Raw genomic sequence first — 14382 nt, 5'->3', positions numbered from 1 at the left:
GTGTGTGTGTGTGTGTGTGTGTGTGTGGCCAGCTCAGCCCACCAGGGGGCGGGGCTGGCTGGCATGTGGTGCTGGGGGATCCGAACCGTGGTCCCTGTGCTTTACCAAGCTTGTTCCAAGTAAGTGCTTTAGACCACTGAGCCATCTCACCAGCCCCACTTCTGCCTATACTTTTTAATGTCCTTTGTATTGACTCCTTCTTTCTGATTGATACCTATTAGTCTCACATTGTTCATCTTTGCATCATCTTGCAGGTGATGAATTATTTTTTCCTGCATCCTAGTTGTTTTCAAGAGATCTTTTCTTACCTTTTCACTAGCTGCACCATTATCTTCAAGATCTGAAACTCTGTCTTCACTTTCACTTAAATGGTTTTGCAAGCTTGTCACTGAGATTTTACATTCCTCTGTATCTCTTTGACTCTGATTCATGTGATCTATTCCTTTTCTGTATTTCTGATTCAAGGTGTCCGTCATTTTTCCAAACTCCTCTATTTTTTATCTTTGTATTCTTTAAAAGCAGTTATTAATTCTTTTACTGCAGTGTTTTCTTCAGATTGGCTTTCCTCCCTATGTTACCACAGTTTATTCTTTACTTCAGATGCTATGAAGTCATACAATTCTTTTTTATTTCAGACAGGAATTCTGCTTTGACTTCTTCTATAACTTTCTGCTGTTGCTTATTTATTATCGCCGTTGTTAATTCATACAATTGAACTGAGCTAGTAGAAAAGAATTCAGCTCTAAGTTGCTCTATAACTTTCGGGTGTTGCTTATGTACTATCGACCCTGTTAATTCATACATTTCAGGGAACTAGTATCCTCTGCATTTGTTCTCGTTGGGCACTGGTTTTGCTACATATATTTCTGCATTGATTCTCTAATGCACATGCTATTAATTCAGGAATTTCTTTTTTCTTTTCCAATCTGAGTTCCTCTATACCTTTCTGAAGTTGTTTTTTTTTAATTTCAGAAACTGTTTATTCATTGATTTCAGGTGTGTGAGTCCCAATTTGTTCTATGTTAATGTCCTGGTACTTCTTATGGTTGGGCTTGGGGTCTGAGATTGCATTTTGCTCCTTCTTGTTGTCATTTTGTGTAGCACTGTCTTCTGACCTTTGTTGTAGAGCTTTGGTGCAGTTATAACCTTAGTACCTACTGAAATTCAGGTGATGATCTGCAAAGTTTGGATTTATGCAGCCGTTCCTGGCTTGGGTCTGGCTTCTGTGCTCAGCTCCTTGCTTCTGCTTCCCTTGGAATGATCCTGTTGTGCCCCTTTGCAAGATGTTCTTCCCCTGGTCTAGATGAATAGCTTTGTCCCCTACACTCTCTGCAGGGATTGCAGCTGCAGGGTTTCACTCCAGGCCTATATGCCAGGCCTGAGCTGAGCCTGGAGGGGACAAGTTGGAATAGGGTGGAGAAGAAGCTCTCCCACACACTCACTGAACCTGGGCTATGGCTGGATCTGAAGGCCCCCAGAAAGCGGCAGAAATTCTCACTGGGAGGGCAGGGTGGGGATACTGCAGCATATTTTGGGCTGCCCAAGGGCCTGGAAGTTGATCTCAGCTATGTTGTGCCTGGGCTTGGACCTGGAGGTCCCAGTTGTGCAGGGTAGCTGGATGCTTTCCCACACACTCACCAGGATCTGGGTCTCCCCAGAACGTGTCAGAAATTCTCACTGGGCAGGCAGGGTGGGGATGTGCTGCTGAGTGGGGGGTGTCCCAAGAGGTTTGAACAGGGTCTCACCCATGCTGAGCCTGGGCTTAGACCTGCAGGTCACACCGGTGCAGGATAGAAGGAAGCTCTCACACACACTCAATGGATGTGGGCTAGGACTGTATCTGGGTGTCCCCAGAACACGGCAGAAATTTTCACTGGTTGTACAGCATGGGGAGGTGCTACGGAGAGGTGGGGGGTTTTCCAAGGGGGTGAAAGAGGGTCTCACCCACTCTGTGCCTGGGCTGGGACCTGTAGGTCCCACAGGTTCAGGGTAATAGGAAGCTCTCCCACACTCTCACATGGATCTAGACTATGACTGGGTCTGTTGGTCCCCAGAATGCAGCAGAAATTCTCACTTGGTGGGCGTGCTGGGGTGGGTGTTGCAGAGTGTTAGGATGATCCCAAGGGAGTGGAAGAGGTTTTCACCTATTCTCAGCCTGGGCTGGGACAAGCAGAGTGTCTGAAATTGTTGGCCTGAGTCCCCTACAGCTCAACATAACAACATGGCTTTACTTCTTGTACTTCATTTTTATACTTTTCTGCTAGATGGATAAGACCAAGATAAGGCAAGACCTATGCCACAAGAGTTGTAGCTTTTGGATCTGTTAAGGTCAGTCAAGTAGGGTAGCTGCCCTTTTTTCCTATTCTTTTGTCGTTTTCTGCAATCTCTTCTCATATGTTCCATCTTTCCACATTTAAAACATTTGGTATTATTTTGTTTAAAACAAGACTGTAAGGCAGCTGCCAATAAATTAGCTTTGTATGGCTCTGAGGCAATATCAGCGCAGACCTTATTATACACCTCCAATTATGTACCCTGTGCCTTTAAGGAATGCAGAGCCTTCTGACATTCAGTATTCACATTCTCAAAAGCCAAAACTTGTAACAATAACTCCCTTATATCTGGTGCTCTCACTTTTTTGTGTATAGCCTTTCTTAATCAGGAGACAAAATCTACATATATGTCCTTATTATATTGGAGAACCTTACCAAATGATTTTTGAGCACCGCCTAGCCTTTCCCCCTTTTCGCATGCCCTCAAGCAGCAAATGCAAGTTTGGAATTCAAACCAGGCACCTGACCCAGTGAGTTGATCTCATGATACATTGACGTAGGGAGGTGTGTTTGTTCCCTGTTAACCCTCTCTTGAACATCTGCTTCATCTTTTCACCAAGTTCTAAACTGCAAATATTGGCTTGGCTCTAAAATTGTATGCCACAAAACTTCCCAGTCATGAGGAATTAATCTATGTTCATTTGTTAATCCATGTATTAATCCAGTCACATAAGTTGATTGTATACTATAGTCCATGACAGCCTGCTTTAAAACTTTAATAACCTTGAATGCCAGAGGTTGGTGTTCCCATTGTACATATGCTTGAGGAATTTGAGCATTTGGTGGGTGTTGTTGAACCACCACAAGAAAAATACCCAAAGGGGCAGAATAAGCTTCAGGATTTCCCCTTTGTCGCCATTTCATAAGAGCCTAAGATATCACACTTCTATAAACTTTTATGGGGACTTCCTTTTTCGCCCCATATGGAGCAGAAGAAGGGTTAAAAGATGGTGGTAGGGGCTGAATTTTTGTGAACTGAGACAGTGGAACTACAGGGGTAAAGTCCTCCATTATTTTCAGTCAATTTAGAAATCAATTGTAGCAATTGCCTTACCTTGGCTTGCAGCTCATTTATCTAATTCTTCGTTTCTTTTTGTTTTACATCCTCCAAATTGTCAGATTCTGAGGAGAGAGTTTGCAATGCCATAAATGTCCTTTTAGAACCCAGTTTGTCAGGGTCATCCCCACTATAGAGCATCGAGAATTTTAAAGAACCAACGCTCTTGGTATTCCGGGGAAAGCCTTCATGTGGGGAGTCTTAAGGGAGTGCAACCTAATCATAATTATGCAACACAGAGGACCCTGCTCTATTTTTGTCCTTTTTTCTATGCTAGCATCCACATTTGAGACTGAGGAAGGTAGAGGTCTTTAAAAGTTCTCATGTGCAGATTCATATTTGCAAGGTAGTTGTTCTTGAAGTTTAGCAATATCAGCATCTGAAACCCACATTTGCAAATATTTCTTAGACTTCTGAGTTGGATTGCAATGGTTACAAATCTAAGGAAATTAAACTCCAAAGAGGCCATACATGAAAAGAAACTGGTTCCCCATTTTGGTGAGCATGACGCAGTGTTCTCATGACTTGTTTCCATACTTCTGAGTTTAAAGCCACCTTTGCCTTAGGCTGAAACCAATAACAATGTCTTTTTATCAGGGAAAATAATTCCCTGAATCTCTTTAGTTTCACTTTTTGCACCTGCTCCTTTGAGTAATATCTTATCTATCGAAGTAGAGTTTCCCATTACTCTGAGATTTCCCCCTGGTCTCACCTACTCCAGGTGTACTTTTCCCATGAGGTCAGGCCTCTAACTCACTGCTGGTCGTCTTCTGTGCCTCAGGTTGTGCGCCATTTGTTGTATGTTATCAGTCGGTGCCAATGGAAAAAATGAGAAGACCCAACAAATATATCATCAGAGGTCACACTGAGATTAGCCTCTCCCAAAGTGAGCCCAGAGCCACAGAAGCATCTCCATTTGTTCAGGGCTAAAGGCAGGCTAAGGAATGTGCATAATTACTTTGGTGAACACAAACTACTCTCTCTATTGACTTGAGCATTTACCTAATTCAAAGTTAACACAATACTAGCCATTAATATCCCAAGAAAGTGAGGAAACAACAAACAGAGTGACAACAATAGAAGCTGCTATCTGTAGCCTTGAATACCAACTTTCTGGAGTTTACAAGTGAGACACCAATTCTCCTCAAGATCTGTCTATCGCTTCGTGCTTGCTCAGGACATTAGACTTTTGTCTCATCTCTATATTTCTATAATGTGGAGCTGAGGATTTGGCTCAGCAGTAAAATGCTTACCTAGCAATCTGAAAGCCCTGGATTTGGTCCTCAGCACGCGCACACACACACACACACACACACACACTCCCCTAAATAAAATAAAATAAAATAAAATAAAATAAAACTTCCCTATATTTCTATAAGCTAATCTAGGATATTATACTAAGAAGGCTATCATTTACAATTCAAGGAGAAATGAAGAACTCTAAAGACAACTTTTAATTAGCAAATATGTGAACATGACAGAAAGTATGCAAGGGAATCTTAAACATAGAAGCGGAAAATTGTGACTATGTTGGCAAGACAAAGTAATAAATGGCATTGGAAGAGTAGATATAGAATGTAGAAAAAGTAATTAAGCACCAAGAAAACAATAGAAAGACAGAAATTATTATATACATTTCAAAAATAGAATTTAATAATAATAGTCTAAATTCTCCAGCTAAAAACTACAACCTGACAAATTCAACTAAAACTAGTCTGAACTACAAAGTGCAAAAAAAAGTGTACTACAGCTGCAAAATCATTCCCAGATAGAAAGCTAACTAACTGAAAAAAACTTTATGTAAGGCTGATATAGGGAGAAAAACTGATCTTGGGTGGGTGAACTCCAAATGATATAGAGGATAAATGATCTCCCGACCAGACCTGAATGAGTTTGTGTTCTCTAAAACTGAAGAATTAATTTTAGGAACAAACAGAGTATATGAGAAGAATATATCTATTGAGAGAAAGAAAGCTCCTGTCCAAGAGAGGGATAGGAGGGGTGCCCGAGCGGGTTGTCCACAGGAAGCTGTCTCTTCCAGGGACTTTTATAGTGTAAAACCATGTGGGGCTAAGGTGGAGAAAAAGTGAACTTGCTTAGGTGCAAGTAGGGTAGGACAAAACTATAGCCAACCAATGGGATTACAAGCACTGTTTCTCAGGTAAAATTGATTAAGTCCAGGATCAAATGGGGAAAGGAGTTATGTGGCAAGGGGCATGAATGTAAAACAGGGCTTTAACTGGTAGCCAGCAGATAGTGGTTCTTCCTGGCTTTCTCAGGGTGAAGATCAATCTCAGATGCTAATCTTTAGGGAGGTCCACATTTGTTTCATCTTTGGTCTTTAAGTCTGGCCCACAGCAGTAGCATCCATCTCTCCCACAGTTGTAAGGTATCTTTTCTTCTGTGTTATCTCTTTTGAGGGGCTGGCCCTGTCTGACTGCCTATAATATTTCTATTTAATTTGGCTGCCTACAAAAGGCTAGCCAAATAGCTCAGGGTACTAAAGCAACTGCTTAGACAGGCACAAGAACCACAGTTCCATCCCTGATGTGCTGTGACAGACTCATCCAAGGGCAAACTGATATGTAGACTGTGACTGGGTGTGGTGGCACTTGCCTGTAATCCCAGCCCTTGGGAGGCTGAAAACAGAAGGATCACTATGCATCCATCTGTGTATTGAAACCCTATAGTCCCTGTACTTAAATACATTAAAAGAGAGATTAAAAAACAATTCATGTAAATGGAATGCAGAAGTAAGCAGGCATACTTGCATTTATATTAGAAAACAAAGCAGTTGTCAAACAAATTATTTACAAGAGAAAATAAGACAACTACTGTCTATTAAAGGGAATGATTCACGAAACACTCAATACTTGTAAATTGAATGCTGGCACAATAAATTGCATAAAACACTATGCAATTTATTGTCCAGCAGTGAGATCATAGAATATGAGTTCAGTATCATAATCTCCATAACATATAGGTGAACAATGAAGTGGACAAAAGTTCTCAAAAAAACCCACTCATAAACAAACTGTACTATATCTGAAGTGAACTTACTAAACATTGCCATATTGAACCATTCTATGACAATAAATTATATTTTCTTTTCTTTAGTACTTAGAAATCTCTTTATGGATGATATTTTAGAACATGAAGCAAGTCTTAAACCTAAAAATGTGAACTGTTCCCCTTGCATCCTATCAAATCACAAGGGAATGAAAATAAAAATCAAGAGAAAAAGAGATCACAGAAACTATACAAACATGGGACTGGGGAGATAGCTCAGTAGATTAAGCGCTTCCTTGGCAAGCACAAGGGCCTAAGTTCAATCCCCAGTTCTGGAAAAAATAAAGAAAATGAAAAAAAGAAGAAAAGAAACTATGCAAACATATTGAAATTAATTAATATAATGTAAGTAGTTACTGGGTTAATAAACACACCAAGGGAAAATATTAATTAAATCAAATAAAGAAAACAAAACATATCAGAATTGCAGCACTGTCCCCCTATCTGAGAACTTAGGCAGATGCCAGGCAGCTATGAAGTTCTGGTGAGTTCTGTCCTCATGGGCAACAGACAAAGAGGTGCAGCCACAGAGTATCTACTGGCATCCTGCTTCACCTTATGACAATTTAGACAGATGCTAGGTGATTATGCAGACCTACTAAGACTGACCCATGGCCACTACGTGAGAAGAAGCTTTGCTGAGCTTTAGCAGGCCTCCTCCAAAAATTGTGATCACCTGGGTGAGTCCTACCCTACCCCCTCTCCAATACAGTGGGAACTTTACTGATCCATGCCTCACAGGTCCTCCAAAACTGCTGAGTCTGGGTGCTTCTAAGGAGCTTCATAAATGCCAAAATGTTGGGGCTGGGGAGATAGCTCAATAGAATAAGTGCTTGCTTGGCAAACGCAAGGTCCTGAGTTCAATCCCCACTACCACACAAAAATAAAAAATAAAAGTAAAAAAAAAATAAATGCCAAAATTAAGGAGCAAAAGGTAATCTCAGTCCTTCTGTCAATCTAGAACAAGTACACAAGACAGGGAGATGGAAGAATGGGGAAGACACAAACCCAAAATTTCTGAAATGATAGCAGCTTAAGTAAAGAAACAAGGCCATCAGGCTATAGGAGAAATAAAGTCAGAAATAACCTCTTAGTTCAAAAAACAAATGACAATAATAGTGAAAGTATTATTCAGCACACCTAAAGAAGACATAGAAAAAAAGAAATAGAGAATAGAAAAGTGATGGAAACACTGAATGAAGAATACAGCAAAAAATTAGAACACGTGAAACAGATTCAAACAGGTATCCAGAAAGTCAAGAATTCCATTGAATGCTGGCAAAACTTCTGGAATGAAATTGAATTTAGACTTTCAGACCTCAAAGACAGCTGTGCAGCTAATGAATGTGAAAGGAAAGATCTCGTAAAACTAACAAGAAACCAGGAAATAAGAATTCAGCAGCTACAGCATGATGGAAAGAAAAACAGTACAAGACTAATAGGTGTCAATGAAACAGCAAGAGTCAACACAAATGACATAAAAAGACAAAATGCAGCTATAACAGACAATTTCCAAATCACGAGTAAAGAATCTTACATACAGATAAGTGAGGCAAATGCAACTCAAGGTAATCATCATCAAAATAATTATGCACCTAGATGCAAAATAATCAGTATCCTAGATATTCAACTGAACAGAATATCAAATGTCATTAGAAGAAACAGATTGCCTACAAAGGAAAGCCCATCAGAATCATGGGAAATTTCACAACACTAACCTTGGAGTGTTTCACGTCCTAAAATAAAATAGCTTCTAACCCAAATTGATGTACCCTGCAGAACTATCAAATTCAATAGTGAGATAAAATTCTTCCATTACAAAAAACAAGTGAAGAAATTCATGACAACCAAACTAACCATACAAAGAGTACTGACAGATATTTTAGAAGGAGACAAAAACAACCACAATTTCAAGGACAACAACAGAAAGGAACCACCAAACAGAACTGTTAAATAAAAAGAAGAGAACAGTACAGAACCTATGCCAGGAAAACATGGCAAAAATAAGTCAATACACATCAGTAAAATAAGCATTTTCCTGGCAAGCACAAGGTCCTGAGTTCAATCTCTGGTACAAAACAAAAAAACAACAACAACAAAAAAAACAAAAAAACAAAAAACAAAAAAACCTGGGAATTATTGAGAAAACAAATGAAAAAAAATACCATAAATGCATTGAAATTAAATAACAACCTGAAGAACTAGTGAGTCAAGATGAAATTAAAAAGAAATTAAGTAATATTCACATCTTTTTATCTATTCCTCAGTTGATGGGCATGTACTTTGCTTCCAAGATTTAGCTATGACAAATTGTGATGCTATAAACATGGGTGCACATACATCATTGTATGATAATAATTTCAGTTCTTTTGGAAAAATACCTAGGATGGAAATAGCTGACTTGAATGAGACCTCCAATTATAGCTTTGTGAAGAATCTTCATATTGATTTTCATAATGGTTGCATCAGCCTAGACGCGCACCAACAATGGAGAAGAGTTATTTTTCCCCATAGCCTCTCCAGCATTTGTTGTTGGTTGACTTCTTGATGATGTCTATTATTTCTGGCATGAGATGGAATCATGGTGATGTTTTAGCTTCCATTTTTGAATCACCAGCGATGTTGAACATATTCTCATATACTTATTTGCTTTTTGTGTGTCTTCATTTGTGAGTTGTATATTCATCTCAGATGACCCTTTTTTGATTGGGTGTTTGAATTTTGGAGGTCTGATTATTTCTTCAATTCTTTGCTATAGATAGGAGGTTTTATTTTTTGTCTGAAGGATAGTCTGCCATATTTTTCCTAAATTTGTTGGTTTGCACTTTGCTTTATGATTTCTTTGACATACAAAAACTTTTCAGAAAGATGAGAACCCAATTCATGGTTGTTTAAAGTATTTCACATGCAGTTTGATTTTTGTTCCCAAACTTTTTAACTATGCTTATGTTCTTAAGATTTCTCCTTATTTTCTCTTTCAGAAGATTTGTGTTTCAGTTTTAAAAAGTGAATCTATGAACCATTTTGACTGTAGTTTAGTTCATAGTGATAGACATGAGTCTAGTTTTAGCCTTTGGCATGTGTAAAGCCAGTTTTTTCCAGCACTATTTATTAAAGAGGCTATCTTTCTTCCATTAATTATGTTTGCCCCCTTTGTCAAAGATAAGCTGGCTGAGTGTATTTGTAGTTGTATGTGCCTCATCCTATCTGTTCCATTGATCCACAGGTCTATTTGTTTGCCAGTACCATACTGATGTGATCATAATAGACTTGTAGTATAATTTCAATGTCAGAAGTTGTTGACTTAAGCCTTTTACAGCTCAACATATTAATATGGCTTTATTTCTTGTATTTCATTTTTATACTTTTCTGCTGGATTGTTAAGACCAAGATAAAGCAAGACCTATGTAACAAGAAAAGGAACTTTTGTGTCTGACAAGGCCAGTCAAATCCCTTCAGGATTTACCCTGAAACCTTGCACAGCAGTTTGTAGATCCTTTGTCAGTGTCAACCATGTGGATGAGAGTCAAGGATACTTTTTTCTCTGTGAATGCCTGAGATAATGTTTTCTCTCTAGGTGACTTTCCTTAGGCACATTCTACTTCATCGGTCACCTTCCTCTCTGGCCCCATAGTGTCCAGGGATTCTTATGTCTCCTGACTTTCATTTTTTAGCCCAGGGTTGCTTTTGCTGTGCTAAGTCTCTTCTGGTTCCACATGAATTTTAGGAACACTTTTCCTAGATATGTGAGTTATGCTAATGGTATTTTGAAAGGACTGCATTGGATGTGCATAAAATATTTTGGAGATATGGCCATTTTCACACTGTTAATGGGAAATAAATTAAACCTACTTGTGTGCAAATATCATATTATCTCAATGGTGTGAGAGCCTGAAAGAATGAATAGTATCTGAAAGGTATGATAGATACTATGAAAGGCAAAGAATTTGTTCAATGGGAAGAAAAAACAGGGATGAGAAAAGGATAAAAGCAAGAAAAGAAAAAGTTGTATTTATGAATATATATGCAGGATAATTAGGATAAATGTACTGCAAATCTCTGCTGGTCTTTTGAAAAGAGAAGTTAATGCTTAAATGTTTTTTATTTTTATTCTCACTTCTTTTTAATTTCTTACTCCTTTTTGTTGTTTTACAGTGTTTTTAAACAACTTTACATATTTATATCTGATAATCTAAACAACTAACTTGAAGATAACATCATGCAATATGCCAAGTATTGTTGAATTTCAATTACTTTGTTTAGTGAAATTTTGTATTGTTTCTAACACTTTTTTTTGCTATTTTGTGTTCTTTAAAAAATAAATAAGGGGCTTGCCCATTAGCTCAGTTCTTTAAATGCCTGATTCAAAGAAGCAGTCAGGCTGAGGTTGCTGTGGTTTGATCCCAGAACTCAAGTCAGCCAAACCTATCCTGAAGGCATTCTGAGCTAGCAAAAAAAATAAAAATAAAATAAAATTTAAAAAAAATCCTTCTGCTATTTTTGGGGCCATGGAGATGATTCAGTGTAATGAGCACTTCCCTGACAAGCACAAGGGCCTGAGTTCAATCCCTCGTTCTGCCAAAGGATAAATAAATAAATAAATGAAACAGGAATTGCAAAAATAAAAGTATTCATAATTCCTATAATATATTAAGTTTTTAATATATATTCTGCCTGAATCTAGCTATAAATTTGTCGTGTGGGTATAACATTTTACAAAATGGTATTATTCTACATATCTGTAATTTTAGTGTATAATGTTATACATTATACATGTACACATATGCAGTACAAGTATAATATGAAAAATATACATTTATACACCTATTAATTCTTTTAAAAAGTTTTAAAAAGAAGGAAAATGCAGATACAACTTACTGGAATCAGTAGGTTTCAAGTAGAGCTATCTTAAGTGGAACATTTATAGTTGTAAATTTGAATTTGAAACTTAGGAAAATAGAACAAGCCCAAATAAAAGATCTTATGCTGCACCTCAAGCTCCTAGAAAAAGAAGAACAAGTCAAGTCCAAAGACAAAAAGGCAGGAAAATATACAGATAACAGCAGATGTCAATGCAATGGAGACAAAGAAAACAATGCAAAGAATAAATGAATCAAACACTTGGTTCTTTGAAAGAATAAACAAAATTAATAATCCCTAGTCTTATTGTAAAAAAGGAAAGAAAAAAAAAAACAAATTCATACAATAAGAAGTGGAATGGGTGAAATCACTACAGACCCTATAGAAATTCACAAGGTCATCAATACCTACTTTCAAAATCTTTACTGCGACAGGGTGACAAATACAAAGGAAATGGACAGTTTCCTAGAATCATAGGAACTGCCAAAGCTGAGCCAAGAAGATATACAAATGCTAAGTAACCTAATAACAGGAAATGAAATTGAAAATGTAATTTTTAAAAACTGCGAACAAAGAAAAGCCCAGGTCCTGATGGATTCAGAGCTGAATTGTGCAAAAATTTAGAGAAGATTTAATATCAACTCTACCTCAACACTTCAATGAAATTGCAAGGGAAGCAATTTTCACAAAATCATTCTTGGAGCCAAGCATTATTCTGATATCAAAACCATAGAAAGACCCAATTGAACAGGAAGACTACAGACTAATCATGCTAATTAGCATAGATGCAAAAATCATCAGTAAAATACTAACAAACAGAATGCAGCAAATCATTAAGAAGATTATACATCACAACCAATTGTGATTCATCCCAGGAATGCAGAGATGGTTCAACATACACAAATCTGTAAATGTAATACAACAACATCAACAGAGCAAAAGTCTAAAATCACAGGATTGTCTCAGTACATACAGAAAAAGTTATTGACAAAGTCCAAAGCTCATTCATAGTAAAAATATTACAGAAAATTGGAATAAGTGATCTTTGATACATCTATGAGAAACCAACAGCCAATATCATATTAGATGGGAAAAAAAAACTGAAAACCTTCACTTGAAAATCAGGAACAAGACATAATTGTATACTGCCACCACTCCTATTCAATATATTTCTGGAAACATTTGCTAGAGCAATTTCAAAAGAGAGAAAAATAAAAGGAATAATGAATGGACAGGAATAAGTGATTTTTATCATTTTTAATGTATTTTAGTACAGGATCTATAGGGCCTCACTATACAGATCGAACTCATATTGGTCCCCCTGCTTTCAGTCTTGCAAGGGATGGGATTATAGGCATGCACCATGAAGCCCAGTCTCAGTCTGTCTCAGTGTGTGCTAGGGGTGGGGCTGGCACAGCACGTTGAGGATAGAACCCCTGTCTATGTGCCTGCCTAATCAGGCACTTTAGCCTGCTGAGACAGCGACTAAACTAATAAACTACAGCCAAAATGGATCAAAGAGTAAAAAGAAAGTCTACAAATTGGTAAAAAAGAAATTATATCCAACTATCCCTCAGACAAAGTCCTTCTATCTAGAACATATAAAGAATTAAAAACTATCAGGCCCTCAAAATTCAATGACACATTCCAAAAACACTGGGCATCTGTGATGAATATAGTCTTTGGAGATGAAGAGATACAAATGTAAAACAAATATATAAAAAATTCAATATCATTTGTGATTCAAAAGATGCTAATTAGGGGGTCTGCCATGTAGGTCAGTTGTTTAAGCAACTACTTATGCAAATGCAGTCAGGCTCAGGATACCTGTGTTCTATCCCCAACTCCTCATGCCTTACCAAACCTGCCCTTAGGGCAGCCTGAGCCCTGAGCCAGCAAAAAAAGGGCAAAAGCTAATTAAAACAACACTTAGATTCAATTTCATCAAGAAGTCAACTAAAAATCAAATGCTGGAGGGGCTGAGGAAGAATGGAACGTTTGTCCACTGTTGATTGGAGCACAAATTGGTAGAATCACTATGAAAATCAGTGTGGAGATCCCTCAAAAAGTTAGGATTGGAGGTCCCACCAAATTCAGTTTTTCATTTCCTTGGCATTTCCGGATCTGAAAACATTATAACACACTGTCTCTTCAATTTCTGATTACTCCTTCATGCTCTACTTCATTCTTTCCCTTATTTTTCCTCTAGTTTCCCAAACCTCAGGTGGTCTTCATTTGACTTCCAGCCTTAACTCTACTCACTATATATCACCTTATTTTTCAATTTATCCTGTACCCTATACATCTTAACCACTCACTGCTCACAAATGGGAAAATTCACTCCACTAATTGAAAAATCATTGCATGTAAGTACATTGTATATGTTTGATATTGTTATTTAACTTTAGAGTTTGTTCCTGTTGCTGGAGGTAGCAGGTTAATGGTAACAGTAGTTAAACTGTCAGTAGTTAAACTGCATTTGAATCTTTGTTACTTACTGTACTACTTAACCAGGATGTTATAAAAGTTATAATCATTTTTCTCCCTTGTAAAGTGCTATAATTGTATGAGGTCATAATCACCAGAACAACCCAGTGCAAAAGGATTAGATTCTGAGTAAAATAATAATTGCACCCTTTGCAAATTGTTCTTGTTCCTTTCACAAATATAGTTTGCTCAGTAAGAAACCTGCTTGACTTTCCACTTATAAAGTACATTTATCCCGAAGCTGCCCATAATAATTTTCCTCAATAAAAAATACCAAATTTCTGGGGCCCTTGTGGCCTTCTCCCCCACAAACAATTGACCATCTAAGATCCCTCCTCCACCTTTAGTTCACCTCTTTTATTTCCTGTCATGTAATGTTACCCCATGCAGGAAACTGAAGACCACTGCAGGCATACCTGAGAATAGACAATACTACCTTAAAATTGTTATAGAACAAGAAGATACACAAAATACTAAAAAGAAGTCTTAGACAACAAAAGAAATTAGGAAGCATTCTATTACCTGATTTCAAACGATACTACAAACAGTCAAAAAATTGCATGATGCTGCAACTAA

The sequence above is a fragment of the Octodon degus genome, unplaced genomic scaffold (assembly GCF_000260255.1).
Source record: "Octodon degus isolate 3935 unplaced genomic scaffold, OctDeg1.0 scaffold00103, whole genome shotgun sequence".
NCBI lineage: Eukaryota > Metazoa > Chordata > Mammalia > Rodentia > Octodontidae > Octodon > Octodon degus.
This window is presented reverse-complemented; position numbering follows the sequence as displayed.